The sequence below is a fragment of the Miniopterus natalensis genome, chromosome 2, assembly GCF_054644295.1.
Source record: "Miniopterus natalensis isolate mMinNat1 chromosome 2, mMinNat1.hap1, whole genome shotgun sequence".
NCBI lineage: Eukaryota > Metazoa > Chordata > Mammalia > Chiroptera > Miniopteridae > Miniopterus > Miniopterus natalensis.
In genome coordinates, this window is record NC_142082.1 from 31,495,833 (window position 1) to 31,520,309 (window position 24,477).

The following is a 24,477-nucleotide window of genomic DNA, read 5'->3' on the forward strand; positions in this document are numbered from 1 at the left end:
AAGACAAACATCATCACATGCCTATATGCAGCTGACACGTTTTCAGACACTTTCCATAAGAAGCATAAAAAGACATGTACATGAAGCTCAAGGTTAATTACGTTAAGAACCTGTACTACTTTTTCAAGACATTTATATGTGAAAATGGCACTCTGTTTTTCTGGGAGCACAGGGGGTGCGTGTGTTTCAGTACAGTTGGGCACCACTTTCCTAACTCCCGCTAAGGTGCCATCACTGATATGCGTACAGAGTGAAAATGCAAATCATGTCTTAGCTTTACTGTGAAGATAGTTTTAATTTATGGACCCCTTGGAAAGTTTTGAGGAATGTGTCAGGGGTCCCAAACCACCCTTGGAGAAGAACCACAGCTGTGAAGCAACAAGAAAATGTACACAGAAGGGCTCTATATTTTGAGATTTCTTCTATTTTTCTCTTTCTGTTTTTTTAACCATCTCTGTAGCATGGTGAGTGAGATGATAGAGAATAATATTGACTTTTTGCCCTGTAGGTTCTGATTGTGGGACTGAAAAGAACAATTTTCTTTCCCCTCAAAACTAGTCCATTCAGACAGTCAGGTTGATGTAGTTGCTACATTTGTAAATAAGTTACAGATTCTAAACTAAGCATTGGAGTCTTCTAGATTCTCTAAAAACCAAAATTTGTTAAAAATATATGTTCCTGGGGTTTCTACACTACCTATGTCAAAGAGTCACGACAATCTAATGACAGAAGACACGCAAGGCTCTTTAACAGTTACTGAAGCTTATCAAGCAGACCTTTCTCCTGGCCCTTCTTCCCCTCCTCTCCTCCTCCCCCTCTTCCTCCCTCCCTACTTCTTTCCCCACCCCTCCTTCACTTCCCCCTCCTCTTTGCTTACTTCCACTTCCTCAGAGCTTAACACAGTGACTGGCAAATGGTGGAAAATAGGGGTGTAGTAACTCTTTGTCTAGTAGGTGACTTCTTCTGAGTGAAGTTGGGTCCCCACTTTTCCACATTTTATTCTCATATCTTCTTTGTTATACAAAGGTGAGTCTTCTTGGCTTTTGGCAGTGTGCCCCCTCCTTATTTTTGCTATGGAAATAATGGTCCATTATATTCTAAAGTCCATGACCTTAATTTTATTTTTGGTGTCAACTATACTTAGGCATCATTAGACACAAATAGAACAAAGGATCATAAATATACTCAAAGAGAGTAAGCTGAAAAACAAAATAATAATTTCCATACAGGATGCCGCAAGTTTAGGATCTTTTGCCAAGCATTCTACATTCCCTGAGCTAACAGATATTATATGTGCTTTTTATTACCTTATCTTTGAAAGGTTTTATAGGAAAGCTACTCTGGCATTTTTCAATACTTCAGAAGCCAAAAAGAATTGTGTGTGCTTTTCTCTTGGATGGTGAGGAAATTTAGATGGATGCTGTGCCTGTGAATATATACATTTTTATAATGCATGTACATGGGGGATGCCACTGGGAAATAAAATTATCTCATTGACATAATATTAATTCTGGAACTTAATCTTTTAAGGCCTCTTATAAATACAGTTATCAATGCATCATGTCCCAATGAAAGAAAGCAGGTTTGAGAATGAACGTACACCTGAAAGATTTTCTTGAACAACTGCTTTTGGAAGAGTGAAGAAACTCAACCTAAAGTATTCAAACAGAATGAATAAGAGGTATTTTAGAGCAATGTTAAGTGTTTATTTTCAGAAAAGTAGTCATTGGCATGAAAAAATAGAAAATTATTGTAATAGTGTGATACAGGTATATATATATTTCCAATAGTAGTGGTTTGAATTTATATTTCATGGTATATGTTGTGTGTTTTCTTATAATGAAATATTGATTCATTTGATTTTAGTTATATTTTCATTCATTTTATTTATTTTTTATTTTATTTTTTAATTGTTTGATGATAAGAAGAAAACATTGAATGTAGATTCTAAACTCTGAGTATAGAAACGACAATTGGGAAGAGAGAAGAAGTCTACTTGAAGGAAATGGTATAAAAGACTGAGAAAACACAATATGACAGACATGCTCTTAAAAACAAAACACAAGTTAGAATCTACACTCAGAGAAATTAATGGCTCAGAATACTTAAAGTCTGGGGCAGAGCCTTGAGGACTTTATTAAAAATTCCAGATTGAGTTCAACTTTGATTAATTAGCCTATGGGACATTTTGAAAGTTTTTGACAAGAACTTTGATATTATCAGATTAACAATTAAGGCCAGTGTCAATTATGTAGCAATTTGCAAGGCCTGCACAGACTCCTAGCAAACAAATTATGAAGAAACAGAAATCACCTGGCCAGATGTGGCTCAGTGGTTGAGCATCAGCCTAGGGTCCAGAAGACTGTGGTTTAATTCCCGGTCAGATTCCGGTCAGGGCACATGCCCTGGTTGCGGGCTCGATCCCCAGTGAGGGGCGTCCAGGAGGCAGCTGATCAATGACTCTCTCATCATTGATGTTTCTCTCTCTCTCCCTCTCCCTTCCTCTCTCTGAAATCAATAAAAATGTATTAAAAAAAAGAAGCATAAATTCTTGACATAAGACATTTTGAATGTCTTGGTGACATCTATCATCCTTTTCTTTGTAAACAGAAAAATATACCTGATTTTAAGGCAAACCAATGTGAATAAAACTCATTAGAAAAATTTTATAAAGAATCTGTCAGTATTTCTTAAAATTTGTGCATCAATTGCCCTTCAGTGAATCATACATATGTGGTTTCAATAGTGGAATAAATAATTGAAAAACAATCAAATCAAATAAAAATATATAAGGTGTATTTTTAAAGAAAATATGTGTCATATCAATGTGATACTATTATTTATAAGGAACATCTTTTCCAGTGGTATCAGTCAATTGGCTAAATCATAAATCACATAAAGACTGATAAAACAAATAAAATATATTGTTATGCAATGAAACTTTAGTGCAAAATCATTAAGTACTTCCTTCTTAAAATGTTTTGCACATATCAGGACTTGATTAATATTTTAATATATTATTTTATGTGACTTTAAAATAAAATATATACTAACATAAAAAAAGCATAGAAGTTTATTTCTCATCTTGTGTGAAATTAATTTTATGTCTAACAGTGTAATTTCATTAAGGGATTTTGTTAAGAGCCTTTTCTTTTCTGATTTCAAATGAAATACATTGATCATTACCTGATCAGAAATGCTGCAACTTGTGCCTGTTTTAACTATTAGGAGTCTGACAGTCAGTCATGCCTTTGGAGCTCTGTTATCTTCTTCACCTTAAATTATAAAATTTATTTTGTATGAGAAACATACTTTTTTAACTTATTCCTGGAAAATTTAATTGCTTTGTTAATGTGTATGAAAATTAATGCTTTAATGAATCCTTGTTTTTATTTGATAGGCTTTTGTAACAGGCATAGTAGAGGGGGTCACTGAACCAGTGCCCCGCTTCTGTAGGATTCTCCACTCTGCCCTCCAGCCCTTGTCCGGATGTTCGCCTAAAACCGCCAGTCAGCTACTGAATGTCTCCCACTGTTTTCATGTCCCCATTCCTCACTTGCCCTGGAGTTGGTTCCTTACTTACATTCTCTACTTTATATAGTGAAAACTACTTTTCAATTACTCTCTTTACCAGTATTTTATGTTTTGATTAAGCATTTTTGTATTATATAATTATTTTGGTAGACATAAACAGTAACAAGAAAAATGCACATTTAAGTAAACTAAACAATAACATTCAAACTACATTAAAAATTATTTTACCAGCACAAACCATACTCTCGTTTGAATATTAGTCAGGGTGCCCTGACCGATGTGGCTTCTGTAGCTTATAAATAACCTTAGGGAGCATGACAATTATAAACATGTAACTGATCTGTGAAAGGCAAAACTAAATTTTAATTCTACAGTAGAAAATGAACAGGAGAACACTGCTTCATCTGATTTCTTTCTTCAGAAGCCAACAGTGTTTTTCTGAGGATAAGCTGAGGAGCAGCACTAAACCCTTTTTCTTTCCTAAATGTTGTTATCCATCTGCTGCTGCTTTCTATGTACCTAATGTGGCAGCCGGCCCACTCTTCCAATTGCATCCAGTGGATTCTGTAAAACCCCTACCCTCCTTCGTGCATTTGTATCATTTCCTTGGAATGATTGATTCGTGGGTGGCTGGATGCCTTCAAGGAATATAGAAACTTAAAAATGACTTAAATTAAAAAAGTATGTTGGAAAGGCTAAGGTAGTAATTATAGATCTATATTCCACATGCCTCCCAACAAAGCAAATCATTAGCCTCTAATTTCACTTTATTGACTGGGTGGATGATAGATTATAGATTACAGTGAGCAATGGGTAGGAAATCCAAGCGCAGAGTGAGACACAGACATCCTGCTATTTCCACTAAGAGTTGAAATGTGTCCTTTGTTGATAATAAATGTATATAACAATCTTCCCTTAAGGTTACATTAACACATTTTCTTTATTTACGAGATCCATGTTTAACATAAACAATTTATTTACTATTTTATTTTATTTTTAGACAACTCATGAGTAGAAAATAAAGCCAGGTGGTGAAGAAATTTGTCAGTCACTAAAATCAAGACAATCTTTTGGCTTGTAAGTCACAACTGGATATAACATCTCCAGTGATGTAATTCAAGGTACAATCAGAACTGAGTCAGCAGAATTTTTCTCCCTTTCTGGGACTCCCATAATCCACGTATTGTACTGTATGAATGCAGATGTTAATGATGGAAAATACTAAGTGTGTGAGGTATGTGGGAACAAGCTCTACTATCTTCATAACTTTTCTATAAAACTAAAACTATTCCAAAAAACATATTGAGTCATTACATAATCAGGACATGCTCCTGTCTTAAGCTGAAAGAGTGACAACAGGCAGAAATGAGAAAACCCTGGAAAGGAATTTAGCTATGCAAAATGAAACCCCAAAGCTAACATGGGTAATGAGAAATGCACCTAAAAATGTGAAGACACTGCAATGGGAGTAACAAATAAATCAACACAAAAACCATTTATAAGGCAGGGTTAGGAGAACTTGGTACCTGACTGAGGAGAAAAGGTAATGAGAAGAGAGGAAATAATACTACGTGATTCTGAGCTTGAATGATGGGAACATAACAATGAAAGGGAAGACAATGCATTTATAGTCACACATGCTTTATTTAAATTTGCAAGGCTGCACCCAGCAAGGGACTTCCCAAAGTATTTGAACGTATAGGTTGAGAAAAGTGAAAAGGATCGGGGTCGGAGATACTCTTATATAGAGAAGGAAATATTGACAATTAGGAGTGGCTTAGATTAAGGCTGTTTTATTGTGGGAAAAATGACCCAGGGCAGAATTTTGAAAAACACTTAGGGGACAGGCATATGAAGATAAGCTGGTTAATGAGAGAGAAGACATGGTGGTCAACGAAGTAGGAGGCTCCAAAGTGAACAATAAATAGCATATGAGCCTAAGGGGATGTCTCCACAGCAATCCTTTCTCAAGGGCTGGGATACATTAGCCAGCAGATTTGCAGGTGACGTGTTTGTGGTTTTGCATGGAGAAGTCTTTCACTGTGTGTGTTAGTATGAAAGACAGGGAGCTGCACATAATCAGGGTATATATGATCATCATCATCATCATTCAAGGGAGAAGACACTTAAGCACAAGCATTTAGCACTGCTTTTTGAAACATGATCATTTGATATAGTTTGCAAACACTTGGTTAATTCCTAATTGCCCCACCAGTGTAGTGGATTTTTAACATATCCAATGTCAAACAGTAATAAATGTGCTGCTTCTCTCTTCCTCTCAGACAAGGGTAGGTTCATGCAGTCCTCATTAACTCACATCTAAACTAGAGTCCCATGTGTTTTATCTGTGAATGAAGAGTATATCTAATTCCTGATGTTACAAATTGTGAATTCTGAAACTAAATTTAAAATGTTCACTCAGTGAAAGGTAAGGGTGCCCCTGAAGTATCACTATCTCGGAATAAGATTTGTGCTAGACGGAGGAGATGGTGTAAGAAAAATATCAGAAGAGAAAATTGCCAAGCTGAGTCTTAAAAAAAAGAATCAGTGGAGAAGGGGTGTGGGGAGAATTTGAGGTAAAGCTTAGATTGGAGCCTAGACTCCAAAGACTAGAGACAATGCCCTAAAGAAAATTTCTGCATAAAGTATAAAATGTCATAGTTTTCTTCAAAGTACAAAATAAAAATATGTGTAAGCCCTCTTTTAATCAATTCTACATCAATTCACAGTCCAATAAAAAGAATATATATACAACACGTGCTTTGTTTTCCTCTTTATTTAATACTAAAGAAGTTTTGGAATCAAGGAGGCCATGTCCAACAAGAAGACACTTGTTCATATTGCTTTATGCCAATTAATCTGCAATCAGTCATATATAAAGTTAAAATTCAGAAAATACAGTATTTCTGGAGAAATGAGTAAGCAAAAATATTTTAAATTTTTCTGTGTCTTGCCTTATCGTCTCATAATTTTTCTATTACAAAAAAGACATTTCCAATGGTTTTGATTCACACATACCAAATCTACTTTCACCAAGTTACCAACACAGAATTTAAAAATATTTGTAAAATTACTTGCATTAAGTCAATTTTATGTAAACACTAAACTTATATCATCATGTTGAATATAACGGCTCATATACATTTGGATATAATAACATTAATCCTTACCTATGATTCTTTACTCTGGATTTTTCCCTAACAGCATTAATTCCTCTGCATAGACACCATTCTGTCTCTCATAGAAGGCAGCTCTATTTTTCTGCTTATGCTCCCACTTAACAGCAGTCATTAATTTACTGATACCCCTGTCTATCAGGCCCACATCAACTTGATTAGGGCTGTTATCCTAATCAAAAGACTGATAATTAAGACTATCCATCTGTAGAGTTCTAAGTGCTCAGATGAGATGAAGATCCTAATTAAGATTATTTAGGTGTTACTTAAATGCCATCATTTGATTCAGCTAATCATACCAGCAGGTACATTAGATTTGCATTAATGTTCTGCTGAAGCCAGCAGCTACTTAGGAGGATCAAAAAAGGAGATTGCAGACACTATTTCAAACATCTTTATTTGAAAGTGATATTGAGACAATACCTTAAGATGAGCAAGATGTTGGAGAAGGTAGGTTATTTCAGTGTTTCTTAATTTACTTTATGGTAATACATGGAGTATTTAAAATAAACAGTCTCTTTATTGAATTTGCTGAGTATCTTTCATCTTGCTTCCTCCCTCTGACATATGCAGACACAGACCAACAGTGATACATTTTTACCAGTACTCCCCATTTTTCTTATATTGTTACTGCCATAGGGTAAATGTCTCTGCAAACTAAGTTTCCTAAGTAGAAATGCTTAGGAATAGTAAAGGATTTTTGTTCCAATAATTACCTGATGCTACATTGAGAACGAGCAAAATAATACTTGTTTTGTTGTTAAGAATCACATTAATAGCCAATTATCCTCAAACAGAAATAATAAAAAACATTATTACACCTAAGTATAATTCATTAATATCCTTTTTATATTTTATTCTTAATTAATAGAAAATACAAAATATATTACTCTGTTTAAAATTATGTAGTTATGATGGAATAGAGTGTGTTCTTTGTACCTTTGTTAGGTTTTGCTTTCAAGTTACTTTTCTCCAAATTTTGATGACAAATAATGGCACTACTGTAGAGAAAACAGAATTTCATTTACTTAAAAAATAATTTTTATAAAATATGTGGCCAATAATTTGAGTTCTCTTGTTCTAGTGTGAAGGGGAAAATATACACCAGACTTTTATATAAATATGCAACTTCTGAATTTGCTGTGTTAAGAAAGGTACAATGGGTGAGACAAGAAGAGCAGATAAAAAGAGACGTGCTGTAAGGCATGAAAGTGGACTAAAGCTTATAAAGCTTCTGTTCCATGAACTAGATATTTAACAGAGTTTGTAGCATATATTGTGGCTACTACAACTTTTTGCTCAAGTGGTATGAGTGTGTGGATGTCTGTTAAATACCTATATTATTTATATATCTACTCAGTTTTAAATTCATTGGGTGTATATATATTTTAATGTTTTTTCCTAATTAATATGGGACTTAAGGAAATCCATGAAGTCTATAAATCATTCTTCATGATTTATATAGTGTACTTATACTTGCATTTGAGATACAGTATACTTTATCATTCATTTTCATCATAAGTATCTGATGTTCAAAAACACTGGTTTATATTTCAAGTCATAACTTTAACATATCACTGTCTTTATTTACCATAATTTCCACAGTAACCTTTAAAAACTTTATGGCAGTCATAAGTATCAAACTACTTCCTACACACACCTTAATAACACAATTATAACTAGCCAGATGATCCAACATAATTTTCTCTGCCCTCAGCTAATAAAGACTTCAGGTAATAACTTAGAAATAGTGCTTAAACCCCAAAAGAATGAAAGAGGAACAACAGAGTAGCCCAGGTAACTGAGACATAGACCAATATGGCGCTGAATAATTTAGAGGTGAACATCTTCACAACTATTAAGACATTGAGGAATTAATGATAGCATCCAGTAATCTCATTTTCAAGACAAGTGTTCAACAATTCCTTACTTATGTCACCTTTATTATAATGTGACCAATTTATATTTTGCCTTAATGATTTTACTAAAATTAATTTGCTTTTATTATAAAGAATAAGCATTTATTTGAAGTTGTATTTACATTGCAAATAAATTCTAATTACTTTAACTTATCCTGTAACCTTCTTTTTTAAATAAAATTAGCTTTATTGTTGAACATATTACAGATATCCCCTTTTTCCTCCCACTGACCTCCTCCACCCTGCACCTGCCCCACCCACCCAGGCCTTCACCATACTATTTTCTGTGTCCATGGGTTATGCATATATGCATATGAGTCCTTATACTTCCTGCTAGATGTCAATTTTGATCATTTTGTTGAATGCCAATTTGTTTTGAGAAACTTGCTGAGTATTAAATATTATGAATAAGATGAATGTAAGTTCTAATGCTACATTCAAGTATAAAATATTGCAAAAATGTAAAATCATGTTTACCATTATTTATTTGGTATCTACTCTATACCAGGCATTTATATATTATTAGTTTTACTCTTTACCATTCTGAAAATGAACATGGTTGTCCTTGCTTGATGACATTTATATGTTGAAGATCTCCCGGCTGATTAACAATATTTCGGGCACATTATTCTCATCTATAAAGTGGAGGTAATGATATCTACTTTTTAGAGATATTTTAAGATTTGAGATTCTTGTTTTCACACTTTTTCTCTCTCAAAAAAACTCATCCTGCAATCTTTCCTCCTCTCAATTAATGGCATCTCAATTCTTCCATTTCCTTGGGTTAAAAACTTTGGAGATATCTTTAAAGGTTCCCTTTTTGATCCTATTCCATAATTAATTCATCAAATATCCTGTTAGATGTTCTTTCACAACACATCATAATCTCACTTCTTACCATCATTACTGCATTTGTTCACGTCCAGGCTTTGAGGGCCAGGATGATTCCAATGGTCTCCTCACTAGCTCTTTGTCTCTGCTCTTGCTACCACATCCAGCTCACTCACACTTTACAACCCAGCAGCCACAGTGATCTATAAAAATGCAAATCATTTCATACCACCATGAATGTGGTTTGAATGTTTGTCCCCCCTCCCCTTAAATTTGTATGTTGAAATCCTAAAGCCCAGTGATGGTAGTAGGAGGCGGAACTGTTGAGAAGTGTTTAAATCATGAGAATGGGGCCATTTAAATGGGATTAGAGAATCAAGACCCTAGAGAGCTCCCTACTGCCTTTCACCATGTGAAAGGGAGAAGACTTTGACCCAAAGGAGGACTCTCACCAGACCATGCTGACTACCTGATCTCAAACTTCTAGACTCCAAAACTGTGAGAAATAAATTTATAAGCCATTCAGTGTGCAGTACTTTGTTACAGCATCCTGAGAAGACTGAAACATCACTCCTGTGCTTAGAACCCCCAACAGATAAGTCAAGATGTTATCACTGCCCTCTTTCCTATATACGCCTCCCCACCATCACCCTCCAGGTCCTGAAGACCACTCCTTACTGCAAACACCTGTGACTCTTTTCCTTGGGAATCATTCTAGTGTTCAATTAATGATGGACTATGAGAGGATAGCCTGGAAGTGCAGGAGAGTTAATGCCTTTGGTAGGAGCCCTCAACCAATGACAGAAGAAAATGGTGTATAAATGCTCTAACATTCTGAACCCTCAGATGAGACCAGTGTGATATGCCACCTCCCAAAAGTTCTGACAGAATGTAATAGCAGTTACCCTGAGCAGTCACCAGCTCGAGAATGATCTCTAAATTTGCTCCCTTTCCAACTTCGATACTGGTATTTTCTAGAATCTCTTTCCAAATAAACAACTTACCCTGAACTCCTTGTCTTAGGCATGGATTACATCTGAGTGAGAATGGGCTGCCCATCTTGCCCAGAGATGGTGATCTACAAAATCTCCCCAGCAAGCCCTTCCCCTCACTGACTTCGCCTCTTACAGTTTTCCCTGATTCATTCCATTCTCCTCACTTTCCTCCAACACACCAGGCATTTTCCCACCTGGAAGCCTGGACAATGCTTCTTTCTCACTTGCTGTGTTCTTAGTGAATCCTCCGTGTCCCCACCTCTGCCTGCCTCACACTCACAAACACTGTCTCTATAACCTGTTATATTTCCCTTCATAGCTCTTAAAACCACTTGACATGATCTATATTTTATTTATTTATTATAAATATGTTTCTTCCCACTAAACATCAATATCAAAATGGAAAGAACATAGTCTGTTATGTTCACTGTTGGATCTTTAGTGATTAGAATAATGACTAGAATATACATAGTAGTTACTCAACAAATTTTCATGAATAGATCATTATAATTTATTTGGTGTTTATTTGGGTAAACTATTAAAACTTTTAAAGACATTTTTCTTATTTAAAAAATGGAGATAAAAAGTCTCCAGTATGTTTTAGATGCCTAGTAGATGATGTTAATTCTTATAATTAATATTTTTATGTTATTTTTACACAGATATCTTGAAAATATGTTGTTGTGGAAACTGTAAAAGTTGTATAAATGCTTCATTTGTAAGAAACTTAAGCTCCACTGGTGACGTTGTGATAAAATATCTATAAATAAAGCTTTTCTAAGCACAAACACCATATTATAGCCATAGCGTTGAAAGGGCTTTTTAATTAATGATCCTACTTTGATTAGAATATTGGCGCATTTAATACTAGAGATGGTAAGAGTGACAGTGTATAGCCCATCCGGGCATGGCTCAGTGGATGAGCATTGACCTAGGATCCAGGTGATTGGGGTTCGATTCTGGTCAGGGAACATGCCCAGGTGACAGGCTCCATCCCCAGTCGGGGGCGTGCAAGGTGCAGCTGATCAATGACTCTCTCATCATTGATGTTTCTATCTCTCTCTCTCCCTCTCCTTTTTTCTCTCTGAAATCAATAAAGATATATATATATACATATATATGTATGTGTAGATAGATAGATGATAGATAGATAGATAGATAGATAGATAGATAGATAGATAGATAGATAGATAGATAGATAGATAGATGAGTCACAGTGTATAAAATGGGAAGGATTAATTCAGAAGGAAACTTGTGAAAATTTAACTTGGGCTGTTGTATTTTTTAAGAGGCCAGGTGCCTTAGAAGAAGGTTAGAAGAATTTATCAGAAGAGAGACTGGCAAGAATAAACTATCCTAATTTTTTGTCTTATTTGTTATGTCTTGTAATGTAGAACAAAGAAGGGAAATGGCAAGAGAGTTAGTAAAACAGCTTAAAATGAAAAGATGATAGTAAATGTCAGTTTTAAAATGACAGGTGAAGGAACATTTCAGAGAAGGAGTGACAAGGCCTCAGCCTCATTGGATAATGCAATTCCTCGAGACACTGACTAGGTTAATTGGGAAGGGTTAGTTATTTACAAAGGGATTACAATATAATAACCGTACAAAAAGGAACTGAGCTGAGATACACCTACTGAAGTCATGTTATATTTTGTTTTCTATAATCTTTTAATAGCAACAAAATGTGAGCTAAGACTAAAATAATAGTAGTAGAAATACTTTGTGAGGTAAAATTATGATCATACTTGTGAAGCTAATATAAGAGTTGTGTGGTTAGATATATCTTCATTTATAGTTGACTCCAAAGTTTTAAAAATAGTTTTACTATACTGAGTGTGTGCATGCATGCACACATAGACACACACACATATACACATTCAAGTAAACAGTTGTATGAATTTAATGAACTGATCGCAGCTTCTAGATCCACAAATATAATGTCAATAGTATCCCAGTATTCTCCCCTGAGATATATCCACAGGAAATGGGTTTGAAGGTAACAATTTAAAGAAGTAGAGTGTGGTCTAGCCACTTTTATTTTATTTTTTTGATAGGTGGCAGCGGATTCAAAGTGAGAATCAGGGGCTGCACAGGGCTCTCTTCAGTCTGGTTTGGCAATGAAGGCCAAAGGCATTTCTGTAAGTTATACCACAGCCAATTTCTGTATTCCTTCTAATGATCCTGTGAGCTGCCTAACATCCCTTAATAAATCCCCTCCTGCTTAAATGAGCTTCCATGGATTCTTTCTCCTTCAGTCAAGAACCCAGAATGAAACAAAGATTAATCCTCTCCAGGGTGGTGAAAAGTCAAAATTTATCGAATGAGATCCCCAAAGGACTGTGAATCAAAAGAGAGCATTCGAGAATTTCACAGTGAAAAATTCACAGTTGACAGAGATATTTTCAAGAGACAGAGAGCCATCAAAAGCACCCAGGTTAAAGGTTTATTTTGAAGCTGATCCTTTAAAAATGTTACAAGCCAAATTGAGTCCCCTAAAAGTTGTATGTTGTAGTCCTACCTCCCATACTTTAGCACTGGCTGCATTTGGAAATAGAATCTTTAAAGAAGGAATGAAGGTTAAATGAAGTAATGAGGTTGGGCCTTAATCCAATATGACTGGTGTCCTTATTAGAAAGGATTAGGACACAAACATGCACAGATAAAAGACAACAGGAAGACACAGTGGAAAAGACAAATGTCTACAAGCCAAGGAGAGAAGCCTCAAAAGAAACAATTCTGCAAACACTTTGATCTCAAGCTCTCAGTGACCAGAAGTGTGAGAGAGAAAAAATTTCAGACGTTTAAGCCCCCTCAAGCTGTGGCCATTTGTTATGACCACCCTACCTAACTAATACAAGGAAGAACATTTTTAGATGTCCAAGTGATCCCAGGGATTCTGAGAAAGGGAAATAAAGTATTATTATGGAGCTGCATTTGTTAGTTAAAATTCAGTGACACTAAAGACAGAAACCAGATTTCACCTGATGAAGGAGACTCACTTTATAATGAAATGAAGTCCTTCCTACTACCCCAGAAAGTGAAGTCATAATGCAGAATACTAAGGGAAAATTGTTCAACACAAAATCTGAGCTCTTTAGTCACAGATATTCAGTATGTGGTACACAGAAGTGTAGAACCAAAATCTTAGAACATAATACTTTTTCCATTTTATCTGCCCCTTTGTTCAAGAGGAACAACGCAAAATATACTCTCAACCAAGTATCTTGGCAATATTTTGTTGATTTATTATTTTTAAAGTATATAAATAAAAACAAAATAAAAATAAATATCCCAGAAGGCATGTGACTTTTACTTTTTAAGTAGTTCTAAGGGTCATGGTGTATGATCCAGAGTAAAGGCAGTTTATATAATTTGAATATGCCAATAGCATTCAATTGTATAAAACTGGTGTCAGATTAATTCTAAAGTAATATACTGTGATTAAATATAAAAAAGATACAAACATAAATTATATAAACTTAAGTTATTAGGTTGACATAAAATTAACGTGGAAAATTAAATAATGACTGAATTTTGTGTGTGCACTTTTTACATAGGTTCAGTTCTAATCCAAATTCATTACACATATATACATATATATGTATATAACAATATATATGAATTTGATTAAAATTATCATTCTCACGTCTGCAAGGGCTTTTTAAGTTATTTGTATAGCATAGGAATATTTACTTCAGAAAGTACATTTTAAATTTTATTCTCATTGGCTAAAATATACAAGCTAGTGTTTCCTGCTCTTGACCTGAGAAGGTCATCTTTCTGGGATATTTCTTTTTACTTTGCCAAAGTGTTTACTTTCCTAATTACCTCCTGTTACATTAGTTAAGCTCTCTCATGCTGGCCTAGAGAGTTCTTCTAGCCCACTGGTATTTGCACATGGAATTTAAATATTTGCAAGAGTACTTGCCCTGTTCTTTACTCATCAGTTAGCAAAGTCAAACATCATTTAGTCTCGAACTCTGCAACCAGCATGGAGGGAGTGATAGTCATCTGTTTGTCTGTTCTCTAGACAACATCCGTTTTCAAGGCCAGGGTCACTGGTTATTCCTTCACTCACCATCTATTGAACATCTACATGACAGGCACAAAATTTGGTCTGTGAATTTAAGGAGTTTTCCCCTAATGAGCAGAGACAGATGTGAGCAAATAATTACAAGGTGATTCGACATGTTCTGGTGTGCACAACATGTAATGAGCACACAGAAGATGAAGAATCATGCTCCGACTGGGAGAACTGGGGATGTTTTACTAGGGGTAAGAAAAAAGTCACTCAGTCTCTTATAGAAAAAAGTAGGATGCTGAGTTTTACCTTTTGCTTAACAGATTGAGAAATAATTGGCATATAATAAACTGTGCGTGTTTAAAATGCACAATTTGAATACATACCTATGCATGTGTGTACGTGTTTATATGTATCAGTTCATGAAACCCCGCCGTAATTAAGATAATGCACATATGTATTACCCCCAAAGAGTCCTCCTGTTTCCTGTAATTCTTCCCTCACACCATCTGTCTTGATCCTCTCTCCTCAGTTCATCATTATTATTATTATTTTAAATATGTCTTTATTGATTTCACAGAGAGAAAGGGAGAGGGAGAGAGAGAGCTAGAAACATCAGTGATAAGCGAGTCATTGATCAGCTGCCTCCTGCATGCCCCGCACTGGAGATCGAGCCCGCAACCCGGGCATATGTCCTGACCAGGAATCAAATTGTGACCTCCTGGGTCCTAGGTCGATGCTCAGCCACTTAGCCACACCTGGCCAGGCAGTTTATTATTTTTATTACTTAGTCATATACCATTGTTTGTTAATTCATTCATTGTATAATAGAGATTTCAGTTGTTTTCAGTTTGGGTTTTTTCAAATAAAATTACTATGAATAATTTTATACCTAATAAGTATAGGCATTTATAAAAATATATATATTACTTTTTCTTATTTCTCTTAGGTAAATACTGAGGGATGAAATGATTAAATTATACGGTAGTTTAAACCTTTCAGAAACTGCTAACCAAAGTGTTTGTATGGCTTTCTATCTGCACTACCAGTACATTAGAATTCCAGTTCCTCCATATCTCTGACAACATTCTGTATGTTCATTTTTTTTAAAAAATTAGTTATTCTAAAGGAAGTATAGTTGTATCACATTGTGGTTTTAATTTGCACTTGTGGTGACCAATAATAATTGACATATTTTTATTTTGTTGTTTGCCACGTATTTGCATTGGTGATGAATTTTGTCTACATTTTTATTTGAGTGATTTGTTTTCTTTATGTTGAGCTTTGGTAGTTCTTTATATACTGTGAATATAACCTACTTATCAGTTACACAATTTAAGAAACATATTCTAGTCTATGATTTTCCTCTACATCTTGTTCAGTGTCATTAGAAGGCAGAAGTTAATTTTGATAAAGTTCAATTTATCAATTTGTGTTTTGTTTTTCACCTCATACTTGGTGTGTTACCACAGAAATTGTTGCTTAACCAAGGTCACAAAGTCTTTTCTCACATGTTATCTTCTAAAAGATATATAGCTTTTGGTTTTATATTTAGGGTCATGATTCATTTTTAATTACGTTGTCTCTGAAGTGAGAGGTATGCATAAAAGTTTTTGTTTGTTTTTTGGCTAAGGGATTTGCAATTACTCAAGAGCCACTTATTTAAAAGACTACCTTTTCACCACTCCACTGCCTTTGTTGAAAATTAGTGGTCTATAAATGAGTAAGTCTATATTGAACAGTCTATTAAGTTCCAGTGATCTATCACTTAGGAACCCCAGCAAAAGTGTTAAAATAACCCCTGAGACATACCAAAGAGATAATCTTCCTGTCCCAACAGGTCAGTATTGCTCACCATCCTCGAAGTTTTTGGTATATTTTCCTCTCCATCCCTAGTTTCTGTTTCTTCATAGATTGCCTCACAAATCCAAACTCTTCACCTGGAAATCAGTTAAAATGCTGGTTAGGATGTGGAGAAGAAGGAGCCCTTGTGCACTGTTGGTAGGGATGTAAGCTAGTACAGCTACTATGGAAAACTATATCATATAGTACCTCAAGAAATTAAAAATAGAACTACTATATGATACAGCAACTCCACTCCTGGGTATATACCCAAAGAAAATAAAATTAATACCTGGAATAGATATCTGTATTCTCATGTTCATAACAGCATTATTCACAGTAGCCAGTGGAAGGAAACAACCTGTGTCTGTTGACAAATGAATGGATAAAGAAAATATAATACACACCCATGCATGCATGCACACACAAACACGCACACCCGATGGAATATTATTCAGCCCCTCAAAAGAAGGAAATCTTGTGATTTATTTAACATGGATGAACCTGGAAGGCATTATGCTAAATGAAAGAAGACAGACAAAGGCAAATACTGTATGGTGTCACTTATATGTAGAATCTAAAAAATAAAATAATAAAAAAGTTAATCTCATAAGAATAGAAAAGTAGACAAATGGCCCCCAGGATCAGGGGGGTGGAAATTAAGGAGAGGTTGGTAAATGCATCCAAACTTTTAGCTATGAGCTGAGTAAGGTCTGAGAATCTAATATATGACAGGGCCACTATGAATGATAACACTGTATTGTATAACTGAAATCTACATAGAGGGTAGGACTTACATGCTCTAACTAAAATAAAAGAGAGGTAAATACATGAGGTGATAAATATGTTAATTAATTCAATGAGGGAAAACTTTCACAATGTATACATATATCAAAATCATCATGCTCCACACTTTTAAAGTATCTTACAGCTTTATTTGTCAATTATACCTCAGTAAATTTGAAAAAAGTATGAAAAAAACAAAGCTATCTTTTGGATTACAGAAATAAAATGTTTTGAAAGAATCAACCAGTTCTATTTAAATAATTAAAAACAATAAAACTATGGTTTGTGATTAAGTGAAAAGATTGAAATTCATTCTTAATGATTTTGAATGCATGTGGCTAACAGCACTAAGATTGCAATGAGCCTGTAAACCCTTGGAGAGGAGAGGTAATTTACTCCAGAGCAATGAGCTCATCCTCAGGCTATGCTTTGCAAGGAGCTCTGGGACCAGTCCTGCCCTACTTCTGCATAAACCTGGTGTAAGTTTCCAGACTTGCTAAAGATGCCACCTGCTCCCTGTGGCCCAGCTTCTTCCCTCTTGTTCTGTGGGCAGCTGAAAAGGCATTGGCACCAAGCCAGGTATTTTGCATCCCATGTGAAACCACACATTAAAAAACACCCTCTGCTTGTAAAGATGGCTTGGGAATTTGTGAGGACTCAACACATTTCTAAGAACTCTCTATGGATTCAAATTTGCTTCTTGCTGAGAAATGTCCATTGACATGGCCCTTCTCATATTAAATTATTTGTATGTGATTTACATCAACAGATGGCACAGAGGCACACTGAGCCTGACTCTACTCATTTAAAAATGTATATTATTTACACTTTCTTTCTTACATTGAGCTTCTCTATATTTGCATAAGCAGCATTGATCCAAGGCACCACCCCATCAATTAACCCAGCCATGGAAATATTCTTCTTGGGTATTTGTTGAAAGAAAGTATGTCTGGAGCAGGAAATATGTTGACAATGTGGTCCCCATATCTTCTTAGGCTCTGGGTATACAGAACACATTGCATGCTTGGGGATAGTTTCAATTTAAATGCACATGAAACAATTGTTTTTTCTAGGACAGCCTTAAATGGTCCAGGTAGTATTCTTTAAGTCCACTGTAATTTAATATAGGGTACAAAAGAGAATATCTATTGCACAGAAGTAGTCTCTCCCTACTTCCCCAATGCTCTAAGTTTCATATATCATCAAACATTCTTGCCAAAACAATATTTTAGATATAGAATATATCTAAGATATGTTCATGCAAAAATACTGCTACATTTTCAGCGGCTGTAATAGAGTATTAGGAAAATATTTCCCAGGCCACCAGGATGACTGAGGACATGAAGGGCTTTCCTATTTAATTCTGCTTTCTCCTGACGTTAGAGAATACTTGGCTCCAAAATCTGGGAGACAGTTTTGAATGCTATCTTTCCTGCCCCTCTAGACAGCCTGGCAGAATCTTAGCTCTGTCTCATTTCAGTCACTTACTCTGACGTTCAAAACAATGCCGGGAGATTGTGAGAAGGGAGAAGCGAGTGAAAAATAAAAACTTTCTCATTCTTGCCCTCAGTTTTTTGTCTCTTCCCGCTGTGCCTGTCCTCCTGTGTCTTTTTCTGTTGCAGTTACATCAAAGGACAGGAGAGCTTTTGGTCTTCTTGGAGATTTTCACTTTTTGTCACTCTTCAGACTCTTTCCCCTGTGGTGCTTCCTGTCATCAATTTTCGGTCCCTCTTACTCTGCTCACACCCTCACTCCTAGGAAATGCCCTATGTTATATGCCTTCCAAACTGTCCTGTGGTTAAAAAGTCAGACCTGTTTGCAACACTACACAGATAGACAAATGGATGGAAACGGAGCCCAAGAGCAGGCCAAATATATGTTATACGTGTACTTGTAGGTAGAATGATGAACATGACATTTTACATCAGAAGGAAAAAAAAGATAAATTAGTTAACATATGGTATTGAGCCATTTGGCTAACCATGTGGAAAAAAGATATAAAGTTAAACCCCTACCTGACAGCATGAACCATAATAAAATTCAGATGAATTAAACATTTAAATGTAAAAATGGAACCACATAACTATTGAAATCTCAAATATCACATATATTAAAAATATCTCATAGAATACAGGAGTGATGTCCCCATGTCTGAGTTTTGTGTTAACGCTGATGTGTATGTTCCACCAACCAGACTTTGAAGAACAGGGTACTAGAACATGTAGGCAGTTACTCATGAAATAGTGAAAATGTGCTGTTCTCTCTTGTTTTATGCTAATGTAATTAGATGGCTATTCCATTAAGATAGTGGGTTGAAAAAGAGCAGAGATCATGTGCCTATATCTCATGATACTGTTTAATCAGTCAAATATGTACTGAACAACAAAGTCTTATTTTAGCATATTTGTTCCAAGAAAGTCAGTCAGTGGAATACCATAAAACGTTTCTAACCTTTTAGGATAATTGAGATATTTGCTACCAGTTTTTTCCCTCATGGCAATGTTTTCATCCTATGAAATTGTTTATCTGTTTTGAAGTTTGTTTTTAATATACTAGAATTTCCAACATTTATTACATAAAATTTTAGATTATACTAAATGGAAAAATATTTTAAATTGAATCAGAATATTTATAACAAATAAGGGATTAATATATAAAATGTATAAGGAAATCACATAATTAAATAAGAAAAACACCCAACTAACTTAAATAAAACATGGGCAAAGACTCTGAGTAGACTTTTTCCAAAGAACACATACAAATGGCCAACAAGTACATGCAAAGAAGTTCAGCAAGACTAATCCTCAGGAAATGCAAACCAAAATCACAGTGAGATACCACTTCACACGGGTTAGGTTGGCTATGATCAAAAAGATAAGACAAAACAAATGCTGGTTAAGTTGTGGCAAAAAGGGAACCCTCGTTTACCACTGGTAGGAGTGTAAATTGGTACAGCCACTGTAGAAAAAATTTGACAGTTCTAAAAAAGCAAAATAGAGTTACTATATGACCCAGCAATCCCTTTTCTGGGTATCTACCTGAAAAACTTGAAAATATCAAATCACCATGATGTACACTTTAAATATCTTATAATTTTATTTGCCAATTATACTTCAATAAAACTAAAAAGAAAAAGATGTATGCACCCCCATGTTTATTGCAGCATTATTCACAGTGGCTTAGACATGGAGAAAAACCACAGTGTACTTCAATAGAAGATTGGGTAAAGAAGATGAGGCACATATATACTATGGAATACTACTCATCCATAAGAAAGCATGAAGGACTGCCATTTGAGGTGATACAGATGGACCATGGGAATATTATGCTAAGTGAACAATCTCAGTCAGAAAAAAACCTAAGAACTATGTGATTTCATTCTCATATGCAGGATATAAAAATGAAACTCATAGACACAGACAAGAGTATGGTGGTTTATCAGAGGGCAGAGGGAAAGGGGGTGGGGAAGGGTAAAGAGAGCCAAATATATGGTGATAGAAGATGATTTTACTTTGAGTGGTGAACACACAATGCAATATACAGGTCACATATTATAAAATGTACACTTAAAGTCTATATGGTCTTATTAACCAATGTCACCCCAATAAAATTAATAAAAATTAAAATTAAAAAAAGATGTCTCCTTATATTAACCAAAAGAATACATTAGCAGAAAGTTGGGCCTAAGATATTATGGACAAATAAGCAACACATGCAAAATAAGGCAATAATTGAGTTCTCTTTTACCTATAAGATGGAAATTATTTAGTATTTACAAAGCTGGTGGTACATATACACCCTTACATATATTAGCTTAGGGTTAAAATTGGCTTTCTGGTGAGCAACTTGAAAAGCACTTCAAGAGCTTTAAAATTATGTGTATTTAATGCCAAATTTTATTTTTAATATTAAAGAAAAATTTAGAAAAAATATATTGTTTAAAATATTAAAACAGTTTACATTTTAGATTATATAGATCTGACTAAATAAATTATAGCAGATAAAAATGGGAATGCTATGTATCCATGTACAATAATTTTGTAAGATATTATTTAAAACCTGGGGTAAAAATTAATACTTAGGTGTTAAGCATGTATTAAGGGTATTTGCAAACTTTTAAAAAAATACATAAAATCTGATATAAAACATTATGTGTATATTTAAACATATTAACTACCTTATGAGGTTCATTAAAAAAAAAATTTTAATATGCATTTTTTTAATCAAATAAGAATGTTTTGATTATTTCTGGAAAGTAATTAGATTATTTGAAAAAGATAAGCAGACACACTTGGGAAATGTGAGACTAATGTTTGCTTTTCAAATTTTTATTTCTTAGATGGCATGTTTCTACCTTCCCATGTCATTCTACCAACCACTGAGCCCTATACCCATATTTTGTAATAATTAGCCTCTATCCCCTCTTTTCCTTCTCCCTGACTTTAATTCTTGAGTGTATTTCTTATCTGACTTCCTCAATTTCCTAGGAAATTAAACAGAAATAATATTCTCAAGTTTTAGGATTGTTTGAGAAGCAGATATAATGCATGTGCAACCCAGGTGTCCTTTGAGGTAACCTGATCTTTGATATTCAAAACCAACTCATTCTTGAATGAATGAGGGTTTCCCCTGCTCCACCTTAGACATCTGTGGGAATTCTGTCAAGATACAGATGACTTGAATTTTTCCCAGTTACCCTGGACTCCAAACCTACATGATCCTGATGTGTTTTCCTGTTCCATACGTCACTATCCAATACATTACCACTGATTATCCTAATTTATACCAGCCATCATTGATGCAGGGAATAACTTCCTAAAAGTGAGGATGACTGAGAAGTTATGTGAACTGTTTTGACCCACCCTTTTTCTTTTTTATGATGATCTGTGTTTCTCTTTGACCCTTTAGGCTCAATGTATAACAATTATCACTGTTTCTAAAGCCTCATTAATTTGCAGTTCTACATGGTTATCTCTTCCAACTGTTAGCAAGGAAAAGAACTGATTAGAGATTTTGAAATTTTAGTCTTTCTCCTTTTTCATCTTACTAGTTTCTGTGAAGTATAGAATGACCTGCAAAGGTTTATTTTTCCACTGAGATTAATCAGTTTGGTTGACAAAATATCACTTGCTTTCTCCATTGTGTGTGTGTGTGTGTGTGTGTGTGTAAATGAAAGTTATAAAGCACCTAATATAAAATAATGGCTACTTCTTTGCATAATAATTGCTAGGTAAAAGTTAGCCCTGGTAATTGCTGTTTTCTTAAGTCATTTAAATTTGTCAGCCATTATTCCAGAAAACCAAATTACAGAGATTCTCAAGGCAGTTCTCTCTTAGGAGACCTGGTCATTGTTCTGAAGACAGGTCATTTCTGATATGGAAGGGTGTGCACACACATGCTCATGTTTCTGTATGTTATAGAGCTGATTATTACTAGAACCCTTTCTTCATTTGAAAGTAAGGTTGTTTACTTAGAACTTTTTTTAAAAAAATGAAAAGGATGTGATTTTAAGACTGTAATTAAATTTGTTCTTTATGTTAACATATTTAGAACATAGAATGGAAATTCTAAGGGCATTAGATCTCCTTCACAGCCTTTAAAAGAGCCACAGGTAATCTTGGCAAGGCAGAGGATTATCAGCATTATTCATATTTTGAAAGATAAGGCCATTCCAGCTCTGCTTTAGTAAAGTATTTATATCTTTGCTGAACTAGAAATTATGCCTTAAGCTTGTATGAATCTCCTTATTGCTACACTTCAATAGATTGATAACTAGTTCTATTTAGTTTGGGATTTATGTGCATTGCATTTGATTTAAGGAAGTTAAAAGTGCTTATGATTAATTTATCACATCCTAAGAACCTCCTGGTATCCTGGAGTTCAAGTCAGAAAACATAAATTCATGCCTTAACTTCATCATGCATTCACTGTATTATACGTGCAAGTTACATATACTCACTAAGCCTTCATTTTTTTATCTGCACTAGTAGAACTTATTTCATGAAGTTGTGAGAAATCATAAATACAATAACTCATTTGAAGGATTTTGTAAATTAAGATGAGATGCCATAAATAAATGTTAGTCACTTTTACTACAGTAAGCATGTTCGGTCAACATGATGCTTTGGATCATTTTTTTAATAATTTAAAGGAATATTGTACAAGATTGGTTTCTCATGCTTTGTTTTGTTTCAACAATACTCATTTACCTCCCAATTTATATCAATAATACATCTTAATGGTATAAAAATATAGCATTCCCAAAAAGCTTTAAATCATTTATTTGTAAAGATAGATGTACCCTTATGCTTATTGCAGCATTATTCAGGATGGCCAAGACATAGAGACAACCTAAGTGTCTCTCCATGGATGATTAGGTAAAGAAGATGTGGTACATATGCACGATGAGATACTACTAAGCCATCAGGAAACACTGCCATTTACAACAACGTGGATGGACCTTGAGAGTATCATGCTAAGTGAAATAAGTCACACAGAAGAAAAAAAAAAAAATCATGATTTTACTTATATGTGGGATATAAAATAGAAAGTAACAAATGAATGAACAAAACAAACAAAAAACTCATAAACACAGACAATAGTATGGTGGGTAACAGAGGGGGTGTGGGGTGAAGGGAGGCAGAAGAGGGTAAACGGGGTCAAATATATGGTGAGAGAAGGAAACTTGATTTTGGGTGGTGGACAAATAATAAAATATATTAATAATATAATGTAAGATTGTAAGCTTGAAAGTTATATAATCTTATTAACCAATATGACCACAATAAATTTAATAAAATTTTTAAAAAGAAAGTTAAATGACAAAAAATGAAATTATTTTTTAACTTCTCCCTCTTTCTTTATTAGCTTGTATGTCAATCATGAGCAAATCTATTCATCTTTATACTTAAAATGTCTCTCCCATCCTCCCATTCATTCCTTGCCTACATCTCTTGATTTTTTTTTTTTTTTAATCTTCAGCTTTGGCCAAGGAGGAATACATGTGTCAGACAGACCTCAATGTAGATTCTAACTCTGATAGTTCTTATCTTGGTGTCCATGGTTACATAATGTAATCTTAAACCTCAATGTTCTTATATGTAAAATTGGGATAATACAAACCCTTTCCAGTGGTTAAGTTTAATGATACTTTAATTATAACATTCCTGCATCCAAAATCTTCAATGTTTTTATTTTTTACTAAATACAATTAAAACTTCTCAGACAGCTGCTTAAGACCAATTTTCTACTCCCTGTCTGACTTTATCTCTTAATTCTTCTCAAACTATTATTACCACCCACTAGATTCTGCTACCCTGACACTAGAGGCACAGAACTTACATCCCAACAATGCCTCTTAAATTAAGAAT